The sequence below is a fragment of the Neoarius graeffei genome, chromosome 2 (genome assembly GCF_027579695.1).
Source record: "Neoarius graeffei isolate fNeoGra1 chromosome 2, fNeoGra1.pri, whole genome shotgun sequence".
NCBI classification, from domain to species: Eukaryota; Metazoa; Chordata; class Actinopteri; order Siluriformes; family Ariidae; genus Neoarius; species Neoarius graeffei.
This window is the reverse complement of record NC_083570.1, coordinates 46,914,505-46,933,220: the sequence shown is the minus strand read 5'-3', so window position 1 is coordinate 46,933,220 and position 18,716 is coordinate 46,914,505. Positions and strand designations below refer to the sequence as shown.

Sequence of the window (18,716 nt, the reverse complement as noted above, 5' to 3'; positions counted from 1 at the left end):
TGATGACCTGGCGACTTGTCCAGGGTGTACCCCGCCTTTTGCCCGTAGTCAGCTGGGATAGGCTCCAGCTTGCCTGCGACCCTGTAGAAGGATAAAGCGGCTAGAGATAATGAGATGAGATGAGATTGTTCCATCAATGATGGCAGCCATCCTGGCCCAGATGCAGCAAAACAAGCCCAAACCATGTGTGACAGTTCATATGGGTGGGTGGAGCACAGAAGGACGGCAGGCCAGAACTGAGTTCACAAAACTCTTTTTATTTCCACTTTTCAGTGCAAACTTTGACTCTCCCAGCCACACACACACGCACGCATACACACACAAGTCATCTGGTTGGGGAGAGAGCCCCCTCTGCTCTCGCTCTCTCTCCTTAAATAGGGCGTGGTCACTGGGGAAGACACACAAACACATTAATTAACATCAGGTGCAGTGATTCTGCCACTTACCTTCCCTGACTCCGCCCTCCGGTCACAGACCGACGCTTGACCATGCCCCCGCTGCCACATACCCCCACCGCCCGACTCAGGCCGGGCGGCCGCCCGGCCTGCAGCCGACTCCCCCCCCCTTGATGGGAGAGGAAGTCCGCCATGACCATCTGTGCCCCCTGCCTGTGGATCACCTTGAAGTTAAAGGGTTGGAGTGCCATATACCAACGGGTGATCCGCGCGTTGGCATCCTTCATGTGGTGGAGCCACTGGAGGGGTGCGTGGTCCGAACAGAGGGTGAAAGGGCGTCCCAGCAGGTACTAACGGAGGGCAAGGACCGCCCACTTGATCGCCAGGCACTCTTTTTCAATGGTGCTGTAGCGCCCCTCACGCACTGACAGCTTCCTACAGATATACAGTACTGGGCGATCCTCCCCCTCCTCCTCCTGGGACAAAACAGCCCCCAGCCCTCTGTCCAACGCATATGTTTGTAACATAAAGGGGAGAGAAAAGTCAGGGGAGTGTAAAAGTGGCCCCCCACACAGTGCTGCCTTTAGCTCAGAAAAACTCCGCTGGCATTGCTCAATCCACTGGACCGGATCTGGTGCCCCCTTTTTAGTCAGATCAGTCAGCGGGCTGGTGACGTCCGAATAATTAGGTATAAACCTACGATAATAGCCAGCGCCAGGAACTGTCTCACCCCCTTTTTGGTCTTGGGCCTCGGGCAGGCCGCAATTGCTGTTGTCTTGTTAATTTGGGGACGCACCTGCCCGTTGCCCAAGTGGAAGCCCAGATACCGTACTTCCAATCGCACACTTCTTCGGGTTGGCTGTGAGACCCGCTCGCCTCAGCGACCTAAGGATGGCCCTCAGATGTTGGAGGTGCCTCGGCCAGTCATTACTATAGATAATGATGTCGTTGAGGTAGGTGGCCGCATAGGTGGCGTGGGGGTGGAGGACCCTATCCATCAGCCGCTGAAATGTAGTGGGCGCCCCAAACAGCCCAAAAGGAAGTGTGACAAATTGGTGTAAGCCGAACGGTGTGGAAAAGGCCGTTTTTTCTCGGGATAATGGAGTCAAGGGGATCTGCCAATAACCCTTTGTTAAATCCAGTGTCGAGTAAAAGCGAGCCATGCCTAGTCGATCGAGCAACTCATCAATACGAGGCATTGGGTACGCGTCGAATTTAGACACCGCATTGACTTTTCTATAGTCTACGCAGAACCGGACTGACCCATCGGCCTTGGGTACCAAGGCCACCGGGCTGCTCCAGTCACTGTGGGACTCCTCGACGATGCCCATTTCGAGCATGGCCTCGAGTTCTTCCCGAACCACTTTTTTCTTGTGTTCGGGTAACCTGTATGGGCGGCTATGCACTGCCACCCCCGGGGGCGTCTCAATATGGTGCTCTATGAGGTTGGTGCGGCCGGGCAGGGGTGAGAACACATCCGAAAACTCGGTCTGCAACTGGGCAACCTCTGCGAGTTGGGTCGGGGAGAGGTGGTGTCCACAGGGAAATGGAGAGGTACGTGATGCCAATATTCCCTTTTGAACCTCTGGCCCCAGCTCCGCCTTCTCCGGAACCACCGACACCAACGCCATGGGGACCTCCTCGTTCCAGAGTTTGAGCAGATTGAGGTGGTAAATCTGTAGCACCCCACCCCTATCCATTCAGCTCACCTCATAGTCAACGTCCCCGACTCACTGTGTGACCTCAAAGGGTCCTTGCCACTTGCCGACCAATTTGGAGCTCGATGTGGGCAACAGTACGAGTACTTTATCTCCCGATGCAAACTCCCTAAGGTGCGTACCCTTGTCGTACAGGCAGGTTTGTCACTCTTGGGCCTGCCGCAAATTCTCCTGAGTTAGGTGTGTGAGTGTGTGGAGTTTTGCACGCAGGTCAATAACGTATTGGATTTTATTTTTACTTGGTGAAGGTCCCTCCTCCCAATTTTCCTGCAGCACATCTAGAATGCTGTGCGGCTTACGCCCATTTAACAATTCAAACGGGGAGAACCCCGTGGAGGCTTGGGGGACCTCTCGCACTGCAAATAGCAAGGGTTCGAGCCATTTATCCCAATTAAGTGCGTCCTCACTTACGAATTTTTAAATTATATTCTTGAGGGTGCGATTGAACCGTTCAACTAAACCGTCTGTTTGTGGGTGATACACGCTGGTGCGGATTGGCTTAATACCCAACAACCCATACAGTTCATTCAGTGTACGTGACATAAACGAGGTGCCTTGGTCAGTCAGAATCTCTTTCGGGATTCCAACTTGGGAGTTGACGTGGAAGATCACTTCTGCAATACTGCATGCTGAGATATTGCAAAGAGGCACCGCTTCCGGGTATCGCGTTGCATAGTCCACCAGAACTAATATAAAGCGGTACCCTCGTATTGACCGATCTAATGGCCCGATGAGATCCATCCCAATTCTTTCGAATGGAATCTTGATTAATGGGAGAGGGCGCAAAGGCGCTTTTGGAATGGCAGCTGGATTTACTAACTGGCATTCGCGGCACGCCATACACCACTTATGGACATCGCCGCGAATCCCTGGCCAATAGATCGGGCCATTATTCAGGCTAGTGTTTTATCCTGCCCTAAGTGTCCAGCCATGGGATTAAAGTGAGCCGCCTGGAATACCACTTCCCGGCGGCTCTTCGGAATCAAAAGCTGCGTGACTCGCTCTTTAGTTTGAGTGTCCTGTGTCACTCGGTATAATCTATCCTTAATAATTGCGAAGTAGGGGAAGGACGGGGTGGCGTTTGGCTGGAGCGTTTGACCATCGATTACTCTCACTTGGTCAAACACATGCCGCAGAGTCTCATCTCGCAACTGCTCTAATGGAAAATCTGCGAGGGATTCCCCAATAGAGAGAGGAGGAGCCGGTGGCTCCTCACTCTGACGCAGAGATGACGTAGACAGCTCTGTGACAGCTGCTCCCACCAACGCGACACCGGGACCTCCCCCTGTTAAACTATGGCAGGACCCACTCTTCACTAGATGACTCATTACCGAGCACTGCTGTTGGAGGTGGCCCAGCTCCCCGCAGCGCCAGCAAACCGGCCTGGGCTTCCTCTCTGCACTAGTGCTCTGGGGCTCACTCACCTGAGGGGGGGGGAGAGACAGACACAGAAGGGAGAAATGTGAGGGCACCGCAGGTGCGGTGGGCCTGCTGGGGTGGCGCCGGCTCCTGCCTCCGCGGTGGGGGAATGGGGCGAGGAGGAGACACAGAAGGACGGGGGGAGAGAGAGAGAGAGGAGAGGAGAGAAGAGGTTGTCTGCTGTCCTGCCGTTGGGACAGCCACCAAATGGTCCTCCGCCAGCTCGATTGCCTGATCCAGCGACGCCGGGTGGTGGCACTGGACCCACTCTGTGGTTCCTGCTGGTAAGCACGCGATGAACTGCTCCAGTACCACCTGGTCCATGAGTCCCTCGGCATCGCGGTTGTCGGCCCTCAACCACTGCCAGCAGGCGTCCCGGAGTTGCTGGCCAAATGTGAATGGCCAGCCGACTTCCTCCAAGCGCAAAGCGCGGAAGCGCTGACGTTGTTGCTCGGGGGTGCGCCCCACACACTGGTGGACGGCCCGGCGAAGGTCCGTGTAGGCCAGCCGGCGGTCGGCGGGGAGCTGTAGCGCGGCCAGCTGCGCCTCTCCCATTAGCAGGGGGAGGAAGAGCGCCGCGCGCTGTTCCACCGGCCACCCCAAGGTCTCTGCTACCTGCTCAAAGAGCATGAGGAAGGCCTCAGGGTCGTCCTGTGGGCCCATCTTCATTAGGGTGAGGGGGGAAGGGCCCGTGGCAGTGGAGTTGGTGGACCCCGCCGATGTGAGGAGGTGCCAGAACGCCCGACGATCTTCCTGTTGCGCTAGGACCATGGCCTCGAACCATTGTTCTTGCTCCTTTCGGAGGGCGAGCAGCGCCTGGTGCTGGCTCTGTTGGGCCGTGGTGAGGGTGTGGATCAGGTCTGCGAAGGAGGAGGACTCCATGGGGCTGTTCTCTTCTGTGCTCGGTCCCGGGTTTCGGCACCACTGTGACAGCTCGTATGGGTGGGTGGAGCACAGAAGGACGGCAGGCCAGAACTGAGTTCACAAAACTCTTTTTATTTCCACTTTTCAGTGCAAACTTTGACTCTCCCAGCCACACACACACGCACACACACAAGTCGTCTGGTTGGGGAGAGAGCCCCCTCTGCTTTCGCTCTCTCTCCTTAAATAGGGCGCGGTCACTGGGGAAGACACACAAACACATTAACATCAGGTGCAGTGATTCTGCCACTTACCTTCCCTGACTCCACCCTCCGGTCACAGACCGACTCTTGACCACGCCCCCGCTGCCACACCATGATACTACCACTACCATGTTTCACAGATGAAAGAAGGTTCTTATGCTGGAATGCAGTGTTTTCCTTTCTCCAAACATAACACTTCTCATTTAAACCAAAAAGTTCTATTTTGGTCTCATCCGTCCACAAAACATTTTTCCAATAGCCTTCTGGCTTGTCCACATGATCTTTAGCAAACTGCAGATGAGCAGCAATGTTCTTTTTGGAGAGCAGTGGCTTTCTCCTTGCAACCCTGCCATGCACACCATTGTTGTTCAGTGTTCTCCTGATGGTGGACTCATAAACATTAACATTAGCCAATGTGAGAGAGGCCTTCAGTCGCTTAGAAGTTACTCTGGTGTCCTTTGTGACCTCACTGACTATTACACGCCTTGCTCTTGGAGTGATTTTTGTTGGTCAACCATTCCTGGGGAGGGTAACAATGGTCTTGAATTTCCTTCATTTGTACACAATCTGTCTGACTGTGGATTGGTGGAGTCCAAACTCTTTAGAGATGGTTTTATAACCTTTTCCAGCCTGATGAGCATCAACAACTCTTTTTCTGAGGTCCTCAGGAATCTCCTTTCTTCATGCCATGATACCCTTCCACAAACATGTTTTGTGAAGCTCAGACTTTCATAGATCCCTGTTCTTTAAATAAAACAGGGTGCCCACTCACACCTGATGGTCATCCCATTGATTGAAAACACCTGACTCTAATTTCACCTTCAAATTAACTGCTAATCCTAGAGGTTCACATACTTTTGCCACTCACAGATATGTAATATTGGATCATTTTCCTCAATAAATAAATGACCAAGTATAATATTTTTGTCTCATTTGTTTAACTGGGTTCTCTTTATCTACTTTTAGGGCTTGTGTTAAAATCTGATGATGTTTTCGGTCATATTTATGCAGAAATATAAAAAATTCTAAAGGGTTCACAAACTTTCCAGCACCACTGTAACTACCATAAGCAAAAGGCAATGGCAGCTCATACAGATGGGCATCAGACATTCAACAATTGTTAATCTTGATAATGTCCTCATTCACAAATCCATGCATTCCATAGGAATGCTGTAATTTGACAGATAAGATAATGTTCCACTGATTTTGTTACCTTTCTAGATTTAGCTCCACAGAGTTATTATTGCACCTTGTGTTAAATAATAATAATAATAATAATAATAATAATAATAATCCCTGTGATGACCTGGTGACTTGTCCAGGGTGTACCCCACCTTTTGCCCGTAGTCAGCTGGGATAGGCTCCAGCTTGCCTGCGACCCTGTTAAACAGGATAAAGCGGCAAGAGATAATGAGATGAGAGAGTGAGAGATGAGATGAGATAATAATAATAATAATAATAAATTAAAAAAGGGAATTGCAACAATGATATGAGAGGCCCAATTGGGCAGGAATCTCTCTGCCCCATATTCTTTTTCAGTGGAGAGAAAGCAGCAGACAGGAGAGTTAATGATAGGTTTGTAGGGTTGCAGATTTTAAGCCAAACTGGGCTAATTTAAAGATCTGGTTTTCTTGCAAATGATTGGAATTAAATCTTGTGATTTTTTGCAAACAAAGGCAAATTGTAAGTGAATGCAGTGTATATGATATACAGAACCATTTTATTGTGGTAGTTGGGTTGGAAATGTAGCTGAAATTTGGCAAAAGTAGTTGATGATTTTGGCTTTTCTGTGACCGGAAACACACCTGCTGTACTGAATCTAGTTAAACAAAGGTATGTCTAAAAACACTCAAACTGACTTGTATGTTGTTTCCTCTCAACTACCTAATACTGGTTTAGTCTAAAAAAAATCACTAGCTCACGAGATTAAATCACTAGATGGTAGCCCATAAGCAAGGGTGATAGGCTCGTGATTTAGTCTTGTTTGAGGCTATGTTGTTATTAAAGTCACCCTTCAAAAAAATTTATGGAAACTATGGAAATAGCAAAAAGGAAACTTTTTGACTCTTTTAGGGTTTTTCAGTAATTATTTTTTAGTTAATGAATAATTAAAGAAAAACTCAAAAACTTCCTCATGATGGACCACACAGTCAAAACTATCAGATAGTTATCTCTTTGTGGGGACATTTATTTCTACCAGTATATAAAAATCTCACGTGTTGTGCAGCATGATTGTGTAGTATGGGTAGGTGTTTTCTCTGAGACAGGTGGCAGGGTAATTGCTTACACCATGGGAGAAAAAAAAGAAAAGGAATAGAAGTGCTATGAGGGGGTTGCTCCTCTTTCTCTTGTCATTTGCAATGACAAGCATCTGCTTCATGACAGAGCCCATGTGTTTTACCTGTGGGGATTTAGCTTTTGCCATTTTAAGCAAATAACAGACAATGCATACAAATTCAGGAGGAATTTCAATTGGATTTTATAAGATTGAAGTCATAGGAAAGGTTATGACTGTTAATATCACCCCCACACTAACCTTAACCATTCCACTATGTTGAATTTTTTTCCTACAAATTTGCAATATTGAATACAGCTTATATTTGACATATACTTCTTCCACCAGCAAAACAGTGCTAATACAGCATGTGTTGGATTTGATATTAGTTTCCTTCGCATTCTGAACTGCTCACTGCTTGCATTTCTTCTCTTTGTCAATTCAGCAGAGTATACAGACATAGACTTGGAAAAGTTATTGCACACAGGCTGCATTAGTAACAAACAAAATATTAACATACAATAATTTGCAATAGCAAACTGCATACCAAATCAAAACAGTGTGCCACTTTTAAAAAGCAATCCAAGCTCAATCCAAATAGTGCACCTTTAAGCTATACTATGGATGTTAATATCTAGTGTTGGACTTGTTATCTGCAGTATATAGTTGCTAAACCACTTTGATTGTAAACCAACTGAATTTGTATTTCCCATTGTGATGGTGTGGCAGTGGGAGCGTGGCCAAGCGTTGGTTTGTAAATGGAGGGTGGAGTCAGGGAAGGTGAGTGGCCAAATCACTACACCTGTTGTCAATGTGTGTCTGTGTGTCTCTTGTAGTGACAGCGTTGTATAAAAGGAGTAAGAGAGCAGAGGAGTGGTGGATTGGGACCAGAACAGGATGGTGTGTGTGTGTCTGGGTGACTGTCCCAGAAAGTGTTGTGCTGAAAAGCATAATAAAGTGTATCTAAACGCTAACAATCGCCTGCCATACTTCTGTGCTCCACCCACATCCAGGCAGCTTCCACAGTGGTGCCAAAACCTGTTAGTGCAGAAGGGAGCCCGTCCATGGAGTCCTCGCCCTTCAAAGACCTCTTTCATGCCCTCATCACGGCACAACACTTTCCCAACTGGAACAGTCACACGTACACACAGACATACACACACACATATGGTACCATTGTGTTCTGGTCCCAATCCACCACTCCTCTGCTTTTTTACTCCTTTTATACAACACTGTCACTGCAAGAGACACACGGACACACATTAATTGACAACAGGTGTAGCAATTTGGCCACTCACCTTCCCCGACTCTGCCTTCCCTTCACGAACCGATGCTCGACCATGCCCCCGCTGCCACAGATGGGCTTCTCAGTGTGATCCAGTCCAAGCTGACTTTGGGCAAGAGGCAGGGTACACCCTGAACAGGTCACCAATCTATCACAGGTCTAACACAGAAATGAACATTCACACTTATGGGCAATTTAGAATAGCCAGATGACCTAATCTGCATGTCTTTAGACTGTGGGAGGAAACCAGAGCACCTGGAGGAAACCCACACAAGCATGGGGAAAGCATGCAAACTCAACACAAAGGCCCCTGTCAGGCGTGAAGTTCAAATCCAGAACCTTCTTGCTCCGAGGTCACAGTGTTAACCACTGGACCAATGTGTCTCCCTATGGTCTATTTTCCATAAACAATATGATGTAATGAAAAATAAAGAATACTCAAAATTTCTTCATTATGGAGACTTCCAGTGAAGTCATGATAGGGATTGCAGCATAGAAATGGAGCTATGCTGAATTAAATTAAAAATAAGTGACAACTGAAGTTATTAGGCATGTAACTTTGGAAAAAGATACACCAAGATGTGTGGGTAAGAGGCAAAGAATTCTTGGCAGACAAGAACTTTGGAGAGAAAAAGAAGACAAACAGTGACTGTTGAGTCCAGCTAGCTTAACCACCACTGCTAGCAACAAGTGTCTGGCAGAAAATGAAGTGCTAGAGGAGCTGAAAAAACTCCATAAAGAAAACCAGGATAGACAAAACAGCACCAAGGCCAGCATGGACATAAAAGATCAAAACACCCATGCACAAGGAGTGAATTGAACAAATGGAAGAGAGCAATAGCACAGGTAAAGATGCTATGATGCTACATCAAAGAGCACTATGATACCTGATCCACCATGTCATGGACCTTTCATTGAAATGTGATGACCTCCAAAACAGACGGAGATGGAACAACATAAGGATTTTCCAGATCCCAGAGGTAAGTGAAGGAAAGGATATGGCCAGATTTGTGAAAGACCTGCTCCAAAAAGTGCCACCAGAAATCCATCCATTATCCATAACCACTTTATCCTGTGCAATATCGCAGACAAGCTGGAGCCTATCCCAGCTGACTATGGGTGAGAGCCAGGGTATACCCTGGACAAGTTGCCAGATCATCACAGGGTTGACACATATAAACAACCATTCATGCTCACATTCACACCTACGGTCAATTTAGAGCCACCAATTAACCTAACCTGCATGTCTTTGGACTGTGGGGGAAACCATAGCACCCAGAGGAAACCCACACAGACATGGGGAGAACATGCAAACTCCACACAGGAAGGCTCCTGTTGACCACTGGGCTCAAACCCAGAACGTTCTTGCTGTGAGGTGACAGTCCTAACCACTACACCGTGTCACCAACTACCACCAGAAATGGAAGTCAAAATTGAAAGGGCACACCATTCACTAGGTCCCAAATCCAAAGACTCAACAGCCCCACCCAGGTCAATAATAGTGAGATTCCTCGATGCAGCAACAAAAGATGAGATCATACAGCAGGCATGGAGCCAGAGACAGGTCTTCTTTCAAGACAAGCTTGACAATCTTTTTCAATCAGGATTACTCCCCAGAACTACAGAAGAAATGGGTGAAAGTTCATGATGTTATCAAGCAACTTAAAAACAAGGACATACAGGCAAAGTGCCTGTGTCCAGCACAACTGAGAGTGAAGCTGGACACCAGAGAGAAGACCTTTGCGACATTAACAAGTGTCACACTGCTGCTGAAGGAGCTGGGCATCGAACTGCTCTGTGGGGAAAGAGAGCACATTGAGGAGGAGCTGAGGGAAAGATGGAGGAGCAGCATCAAGAGAAAGAGGGACATGGTGCTGTCAACATCTGATCTCTAGGCTCTCTTGCAAGTGGGAACTGGACTCTAAATATTGAGGTACTTTAGAGGTTTTTTGCAACCAAAAATAAATGTGGGGACATTAAGTCTACACACTGAACAATGAATGACATATGTCAAAATGTTAACTATGTGAACATCTTTAGACAGTTTGTTGTCACAGGTTTATACAATTTATTTCCTATATAGTTCATATGGATGCTATTCCTAGGTGTTGCATAGTGGATTATGCTCATTTGGAACTTTTTTACATGTTAGTGTAATATTGGTCATGTTTGCACTGTGTGCATTTTCTCCCACAGAAAGGATAGGCCATGCCTCTCTGACCTAGTACCAATGGAGACCACAGTTAAACAGCTGTGAATGATTGGTAAGGTGGAAGTACTGTTCTATATCCTTATTTAACCATTATTATTCACTGCAAAAAATTGAAAAGTGAATTTGAGGAGAAAATTACTTCATATTAGTGAAATTATCTTTCTGCATGGACAGATATTTTTACTTGGTAAGACATCTTGGAATAAGTTGGTTGTAATCTAGAACTAGGTTTAATAATCTCAGAATTGTTGTCTTGTATTCTTCTAATAGGAAATGCTAAATCGTTTCAACTATATTCAAGATATTTTCACTTGCTAAGACATAATTTTTTGCAGTGTTGTCAATGCTGCTGGTGGATGTGTGTGGTCCTATGTCAGGAAATGTTCTGTTTTGTTCCTTTGAAAAATGAAGGGAATTAAATAAAAAGTTTTTAAAAATGTCTTCATTATTATTGAGCATCTGTTTTGGTGCTAAAATACCTTATGCCCATAAGAGAGATATGCAAGTCAAATACAGATGAGACAGTTACGGGATATTGGGGAAATGTAATGTACAGCTCCTGTAGCAGCAATCCCAGTTACTACCACTGATAGGGCTGATGCATGCAAAATCACATGACATTGGCTTTGCAGGAAGCAAATGGTGAGAAGGTGGTGATCATCAGATCCATCTGTATGAGCAGTAGGTAGTGCTAATGACTGAGCATGTCGATATAGCTCCATTATAATACTGTGTATGTCAGATGTGTGTGTACCTTGTATAGTACTGTATTATATAACCTTGTATAGCACTGTATTTGGCATCGTGTGTGTGTGTGTGTGTGTGTGTGTGTGTGTGTGTGTGTGTGTGTGTGTGAGATAAGCTCAGTGAAGACAGCCTGCATTATACCACTCCATTAACTCACTGATTATAGTCAGATCAGGTATCCTTATTGAGGGACATAGCCATCATTGATCACAATCCCTATACTATATAAACACACACACACACACACACACACACACACACACACACACACACACACACATCACATCACATCACAATGTAAAAACAGCTTGAAATGGAATGCTTTAAATTTCCAAATGATGTGTGCTGACCAAAATGTATATGTAGTATATTTTGGAGACAAAATTAAGACACTGACCCAAAATAACTCATGATTATTCTGTGTTTAGTAAACATATGCCTTCTACTGTCTTGGACTAATACATACTATATGCAACATCCATTACAAATAAAACAAATGGACTGAATTGATTTTAGAATATAAAGAAATTTACCTCAATATGTTGTAAGCAAAATCTTAAAAATAATGTACTTAATATACCTTAAACAAATCAATCAATCTCATAAAATAGACTTGTTGGATACCTGTTTACAAACACATTTCTTAGATATTACAAACTGTAAAAATTCAAAAACTGTATTAATGCAATTGATGCACACTTTAACAAAGTTAAAGGATAAAGCAGTGTTGTTGTCGAGTCACTAAACTTCAAGTCCGAGTCCAGTCTCAAGTCCCCAGTGTTCAAGTCAGAGTTAAGTCTGAGTCATTAAAAAAAATTTCAAGTCTAGTCCACTACTGAGCCGAGTTGAGTCCAAGTCAAGTCCGAGAACAAGACTCAACCGCACCATTTGACGGTGGTTGTTTTAGTGCCATTAACATTAGTTTGTTCCTGAACATGACATATGAACAGGTGACTGTGCTTCTCTTTGTCAGGGAGTGCAAAGTATTCTGTCAGAGATGGTTTGGAAGTGGATGTAAGTGCAGAAGGTGAGTTTATTAATACAAGTGAAGACAGGTAAACAATTCAGAACAGCAGGTAAAATCGTAAAACAGTGAAAGAGGCAGATGTCATGTCCTGAATAGAATGCTATCCCTTTAAGAGGAACCTTATGTTGAGTGTATAATTGGGGAGCATTGCCAGTGTAACACAGACGTACACAAATGATTCCACAAGTAAAGTGCAGTGAGTTGAAACTCGGTGTTCATGATTAAATTCAGCGTCTTAATTAATGGATTAAGGACAACATAAACCCTTATGGATAATAATAGAACAAGGACCATGATGTCGCCCGGTATGGCACAACCAGGGCCCCACCCTGGAGCTAGGCCCGGGGTTGGGGCTCGTATGTGAGCGCCTGGTGGCCGGGCCTTTGCCCACGGGGCCCGGCCGGGCTCAGTCCGAAGCGGTGATGTGGGCCCGACCTCCTGTGGGTTCACCACCCACAGAGGTAGCCGTAGAGGGCCGGTGCAGTGTGGATTTGGCGGCAGTCGAAGGCAGAGGTCTCGACGACCTGATACCCGAACACAGTGGCTAGCTGTTGGGACATGGAATGTCACTTCGCTGGGGGGGAAAGAGCCTGAGCTTGTGCGGGAGGTTGAGAGGTACCGGCTAGAGATAGTCGGGCTCACCTCCATGCACAGCTTGGGCTCTGGAACCCAGCTCCTCGAGAGGGGCTGGACTCTCCACTTCTCTGGAGTCGCCCATGGTGAGCGGTGGCAGGCTGGTGTGGGCTTGCTTATAGCTCCCCAGCTCACCCGCCATGTGTTGGTGTTTACCCCAGTGAATGAGAGGGTCGCCTCTCTGCGCCTTTGGATCGGGGAGAGGGCTGTTGCTGTTGTTTGTGCCTACGGGCCGAATAGCAGTATAGAGTATCCAGCCTTCTTGGAGTCCCTGGGAGAGGTACTGAAAGGTGCTCAGACTGGGGACTTCATTGTTCTACTGGGGGACTTCAACGCTCACATGGGCGACGACAGTGACACCTGGAGGGGCGTGATTGGGAGGAACAGCCTCCCCGATCTGAACCCGAGTGGTGTTTTGTTATTGGACTTCTGTGATAGTCATGGTTTGTCCATAACAAACACCATGTTCGAACATAGGGGTGTCCATAAGTGCACGTGGCACCAGGACACCTTAGGTCGGAGGTCGATGATCGATTTTGTTGTCGTTTCATCTGATCTCCGGCCCTATGTCTTGGACACTCGGGTGAAGAGAGGGGCTGAGCTGTCAACTGATCACCACCTGGTGGTGAGTTGGATCCGCTGGCGGAGGAGGAAGCCGAACAGACCTGGCAGGCCCAAATGTATGGTGAGGGTCTGCTGGGAACGTCTGGCCGAGCACTTGGTTAGGGAGGTCTTTAACTCCCATCTCCGGGAGAGCTTCTCCCAGCTTCCAAGGGAGGCGGGGGACATTGAGTCTGAGTGGACCATGTTCTCTACCTCCATTGTAGACACGGCTGTTCGGAGCTGTGGCCGCAAGGTCTCCAGTGCCTGTTGTGGCGGCAATCCCCGAACCTGGTGGTGGACACTGGAAGTAAGGGATGCCATCAAGCTGAAGGAGTCCTATTTGGCCATGTTGGCCTCCGGGACTCCTGAGGCAGCTGATGGGTATTGGCAGGCCAGGCATGCTGCAGCTCGGGCAGTTGCGGAGGCAAAAACCCGGAACTGGGAGGAGTTCGGTGAGGCCATGGAGAAGGACTATCGGTCGGCTTCAAAGAAATTCTGGCAAACTGTCCGGCGCCTCAGGAGGGGGAAGCAGTACTCTACCAATACTGTTTACAGTGCAGGTGGGGAGCTGTTGACCTCGACTGGGGACATTGTCGGGCAGTGGAAGGAATACTTCGAGGATCTCCTCAATCCCACCATCACGTCTTCCATTGAGGAAGCAGAGGCTGATGACTCAGATGTGGACTCATCCATTACCCAAGCTGAAGTCACTGAGGTGGTTTGCAAGCTCCTCGGTGGCAAGGCACCGGGGATGGATGAGATCCGCCCTGAGTATCTCAAGTCTCTGGATGTTGTGGGGCTGTCTTGGCTGACACGCTTCTGCAACATCGCATGGCAGTCAGGGACAGTGCCTCTGGAGTGGCAGACTGGGGTGGTGGTCCCTCTTTTTAAGAAAGGGGACCAGAGAGTGTGCTCCAATTATAGGGGAATCACACTTCTTAGTCTCCCTGGGAAGGTTTACTCCAGGGTACTGGAGAGGAGAATTCGGCCAATAGCCGAACCTCGGATCCAGGAGGAACAATGCGGTTTTCGTCCTGGTCGCGGAACACTGGACCAGCTCTATACCCTTCATAGGGTGCTCGAGGGTTCATGGGAGTTTGCCCAACCAGTCCACATGTGCTTTTTGGATCTGGAGAAGGCATTCGACCGTGTCCCTTGTGGTATTCTTTGGGGGGGTGCTTCGGGAGTAGAGGGTTCGGGGCTCTTTGCTAAGGGCTGTCTGGTCCCTGTATGAACAGAGCAGGAGTCTGGTTCGCATTGCTGGCAGTAAGTCAGACCTGTTCCCAGTGCATGTCGGACTCCGGCAGGGCTGCCCTTTGTCACCGGTTCTGTTCATAATTTTTATGGACAGAATTTCTAGGCGCAGCCAGGGGCTGGAAGGAATCCTGTTTGGGAACCACAGGATTTCATCTCTGCTTTTTGCGGATGATGTTGTCCTGTTGGCTTCTTCAAACCAGGACCTTCAGCATGCACTGGGGCGGTTTGCAGTCGAGTGTGAAGTGGCTGGGATGAGAATCAGCACCTCCAAGTCCGAGGCCATGGTTCTTGACCAGAAAAGGGTGGCTTGCCCTCTCCAGGTTGGTGGAGAAGTCCTGCCTCAAGTGGAGGAGTTTAAGTATCTTGGGATCTTGCTCATGAGTGAGGGAAGGATAGAGCGTGAGATTGACAGGCAGATCGGTGCAGCCTCCACAGTGATGCAGTCGCTTTACCGGTCCATTGTGGTGAAGAAGGAGCTGAGCCAAAAGGTGAAGCTCTCGATTTACCGGTCGATCTATGTTCCGACTCTCACCTATGGTCATGAGCTTTGGGTAAGGACCGAAAGAACAAGATCGTGGATACAAGCGGCTGAAATGAGTTTCCTTCGCAGGGTGGCTGGGCGCTCCCTTTGAGATAGGGTGAGAAGCACAGTCACTCGGGAGGAGCTCGGAGTAGAGCCGCTGCTCCTCCACATCGAGACGAATCAGCTGAGGTGGCTCGGGCATCTCTTTTGGATGCCTCCTGGACGCCTCCCTGGGGAGGTGTTCCAGGCATGTCCCCCTGGGAGGAGGCCCCAGGGAAGACCCAGGACACACTGGAGAAACTATGTCTTTCAGCTGGCCTGGGAATGCCTCGGTGTTCTTCCTGAAGAGCTGGCTGAGGTGTCTGGGGAAAGGGAAGTTTGGGCTTCCATGCTCAGACTGCTGCCTCCGCGACCCAGCCCCGGATAAGCGGATGAAGACGAGATGAGAGGACAACATGAAACATAACATTGGCGATGAGAAGTGGGCAAGCACATGGATAAAGTGAGTATCCCAATGTTTGAGTGCTTCAAAGACCCAGCGACATTAGGTTGGAAATGGACTAGATGGCTAACTTCATTCAAACTTTTTGCTGATGGGAAAGGACTGATAGTCGACGAAGATACACCTGCTGCAACATTATGATGCAGGAGAGCATTACTGTTACATCATGCAGGGCCAGACGTTCAGGATATATTTGCAACCTTGCCTGAGACTGGTGAAGTGATAGACTATGATGCTGCAGTACAAGCTCTGAATAATTACTTTGTACCACGTGTTAACACAGTTTTTGTGCAGCAATCTTTCCATGCGCTCTCGCAAAAACAAGGGGAGACAGTGCAACAGTTTGCCACCTGGCTCAGACAGGCAGCTAGGGACTGTGCCTTCGGAGCAGACATGGACAATCAAATCCGTGATGCAGTAGTTGCACGTTGCTCATCTACCTCTGTGCATTGCAAGCTTTTGGAGGAGGGTCACGACCTCACTCTAGCTCGCGCACTGGAGGTTGCATTGCGCTGTGAAAGGATTGAGGAACAGATGTCCAGGAAAACAGGGGAAGAGGCCAAAAGTGCCAAAACAGAACATGTGAATCGAATAAGTCAGAAAAATAATAAAGCAAAACTCAGTGGGCTAAAAAACCAACAAAAAAGTAAGTCTGAACAAAGTTGCTATAGGTGTGGGAACACAGACCACTTTGGGAAAGATCCAAAATGTCTTGCCTGTAGCTGGACATGCCACAAATGTTATGGCAAAGACCACTTTTCCAAAGTATGCAGGACTAAAAAACCGAACAAACAGACTATCAGTAATGTGGAAGAACAAACATACTATGCATTCTTGGTGAAGGATGACTCAGTGCAAAATAGACTGAATGTGTGTCTGGGAGGAGTTGATGTAAAGATGCTGATAGACTCCGGAGCAACATGTAACATAGTTTCAAGTGTGAGGCTAAGATAGGGAATGTAACTGAATATGCAGAATTCATTGTCATTAAAGGGAATGGTGAGCCACTAGTAGGAAAAGAGACAGCAGGAAAGCTGGGGGTACTAAAAATTGGCACGGACATTGCCGTAGTAGCAGATTTAAAGCAATCAGTACTGGCACAATACCCTGAACATCTTCAAAGGTGTGGGAAAGCTGAAAACTAAGCAAATCAGTCTCCACATTAATCCAGATGTTCAGCCAGTAGCGCAGCCCTTAAGGCGGATACCGTTCAACTTGAGAGAATCTGTTGAGAGGAAGATAAAAGAACTGCTAGATATGGACATTATTGAGGCAGTGAATGGTCCTACTCCATGGGTCAACCCCGTGGTAATCGTGCCAAAAGCAAACTCTGAAATTAGGTTGTGCCTTGACATGCGCCAGGCTAACCGTACCATTGTCAGAGAATGATACCCCATACCGACAGTTGATGAAATTCTGCAAGGCATGAATGGGTCAACAGTGTACACAGCAAACTGGATCTCAAGTGGGGATATCACCAGCTGGAGCTGACACCAGCCTCACGTCAGATCACAACATTTGCTGTCCACAATGGAGTCTACAGATATAAGTGACTGATTTTTGGAGTGTCTTCAGCCAGTGAGCAGTACCAACACGAAGTTGCATCTGCATTAGCGGTCGTAGAGGGAGTTGAAAACATCTCTGATGACATCATTGTGCATGCTGCAGACCAGAAAACACATGACCAGCATCTATATGCTGTCCTAAAGCACCTTCATGAGTGTGAACTTACACTGAATCCTGAAAAGTGTGAACTTAACATGGATTGCCTAGTCTTCATGGGAATTCTGCTGACAAAGAAAGGAATTGGGCCTACGGAAGAAAGAATAAGAGCAATAGTGGAAGCCAGGGAGCCTGAAAATGCCTCAGAGGTGAGGAGCTTTCTAGGACTTGCCTGCTACAGCAGCCATTTCATTCCAGATTTTGCAACTGTGGCAGAGCCATTATGTTTGTGTTCGGTCCAGAGCAAAGAAGAGCATTCAGTGCGCTCAAAGATGGACTAGCAAAAGCTGGAACTTTAGCATATTTTGATAAGGATGCACCAATAAGAGTGATTGCTGACGCGAGCCCAGTGGGACTCGGCGCCATGCTTGTGCAATGTCAGAAGGGCAAGATGGTTCATATTTGCTATGTGAGCAGAACCCTGAGTGACTGTGAGAGAAGGTACTCTCAAACAGAGAGAGAAGCTTTAGCTCTGGTGTGGGCCTGTGAAAGACTTCATCCCTATGTGTATGGCAGATAGTTTGAGCTTGTCACTGATCACAAACCATTGGAGTCAATCTACAGCCCATGATCAAAACCTTGTGCCCATGTGGAGAGATGAGTGTTACGTTTACAGCCATATGACTTCAAAGTCGTTCATGTGCCAGGGAAGACAAACATCACTGACCCATTGTCACACCTGTTGGGCAAGATAGCCATGAGAGAACAACATGTGCATGCATCAGAAGAATATGTGAGGTTCGTTGCTGTGAATGCCACTCCCAAAGCCTTGCCAACCAGAAAAGCGGAGGAAGCTTTAAAGATTGATTCAGAGCTGATTGAGGTAGGAAATGGTATACAAACGGGAAGGTTTGAAAAATGCATGTCATATGCACCCACAAGTAATGAACTATGTGTAATTGGCTACATTGTGCTGCGGGGTACACGTATAGTGCTACCACAAGCTTTACGTGCAAGAGCACTCATGCTTGCACATGAGGGACATTTAGGAGTTGTAGGAACTAAACAACATCTGAGAAGCAAAGTATGGTGGCCAGGTATAGACAAGGCTGCAGAAAGACACTGCAGAGCATGTCACGGGTGCCAGATCACATCACGACCAGATGCACCTGAACCTCTAAGGCCTACACCACTGCCTGATGGATTGTGGCAAGATTTAGCTGTAGACTTGCTAGGGCCACTGCCATCAAAACATTCGATACTAGTTGTAGTAGATTACCACAGCAGATACTATGATTATGATGTACTTACCTCAACAACAACTGAGAAAGTGA

The 18,716-nt window shown here is 47.5% G+C and overlaps 2 protein-coding genes across 3 annotated transcripts in view; one reads left to right on the top strand and one right to left on the bottom strand.

Moving 5' to 3' along the window:
* Nucleotides 1-18,716, bottom strand: part of ptn (pleiotrophin) — a 162,894-nt gene that overhangs the window by 47,832 nt on the left and 96,346 nt on the right. The gene's annotated exons all lie outside the window — the stretch shown is intronic.
* Nucleotides 18,172-18,716, top strand: part of slc38a4 (solute carrier family 38 member 4) — a 539,078-nt gene continuing 538,533 nt past the window's right edge. Inside the window, exon 1 of the mRNA XM_060914352.1 lies at nucleotides 18,172-18,175. The gene's annotated coding sequence lies outside the window, so the exon portion shown is untranslated. The remainder of the gene's footprint in view (nucleotides 18,176-18,716) is intronic.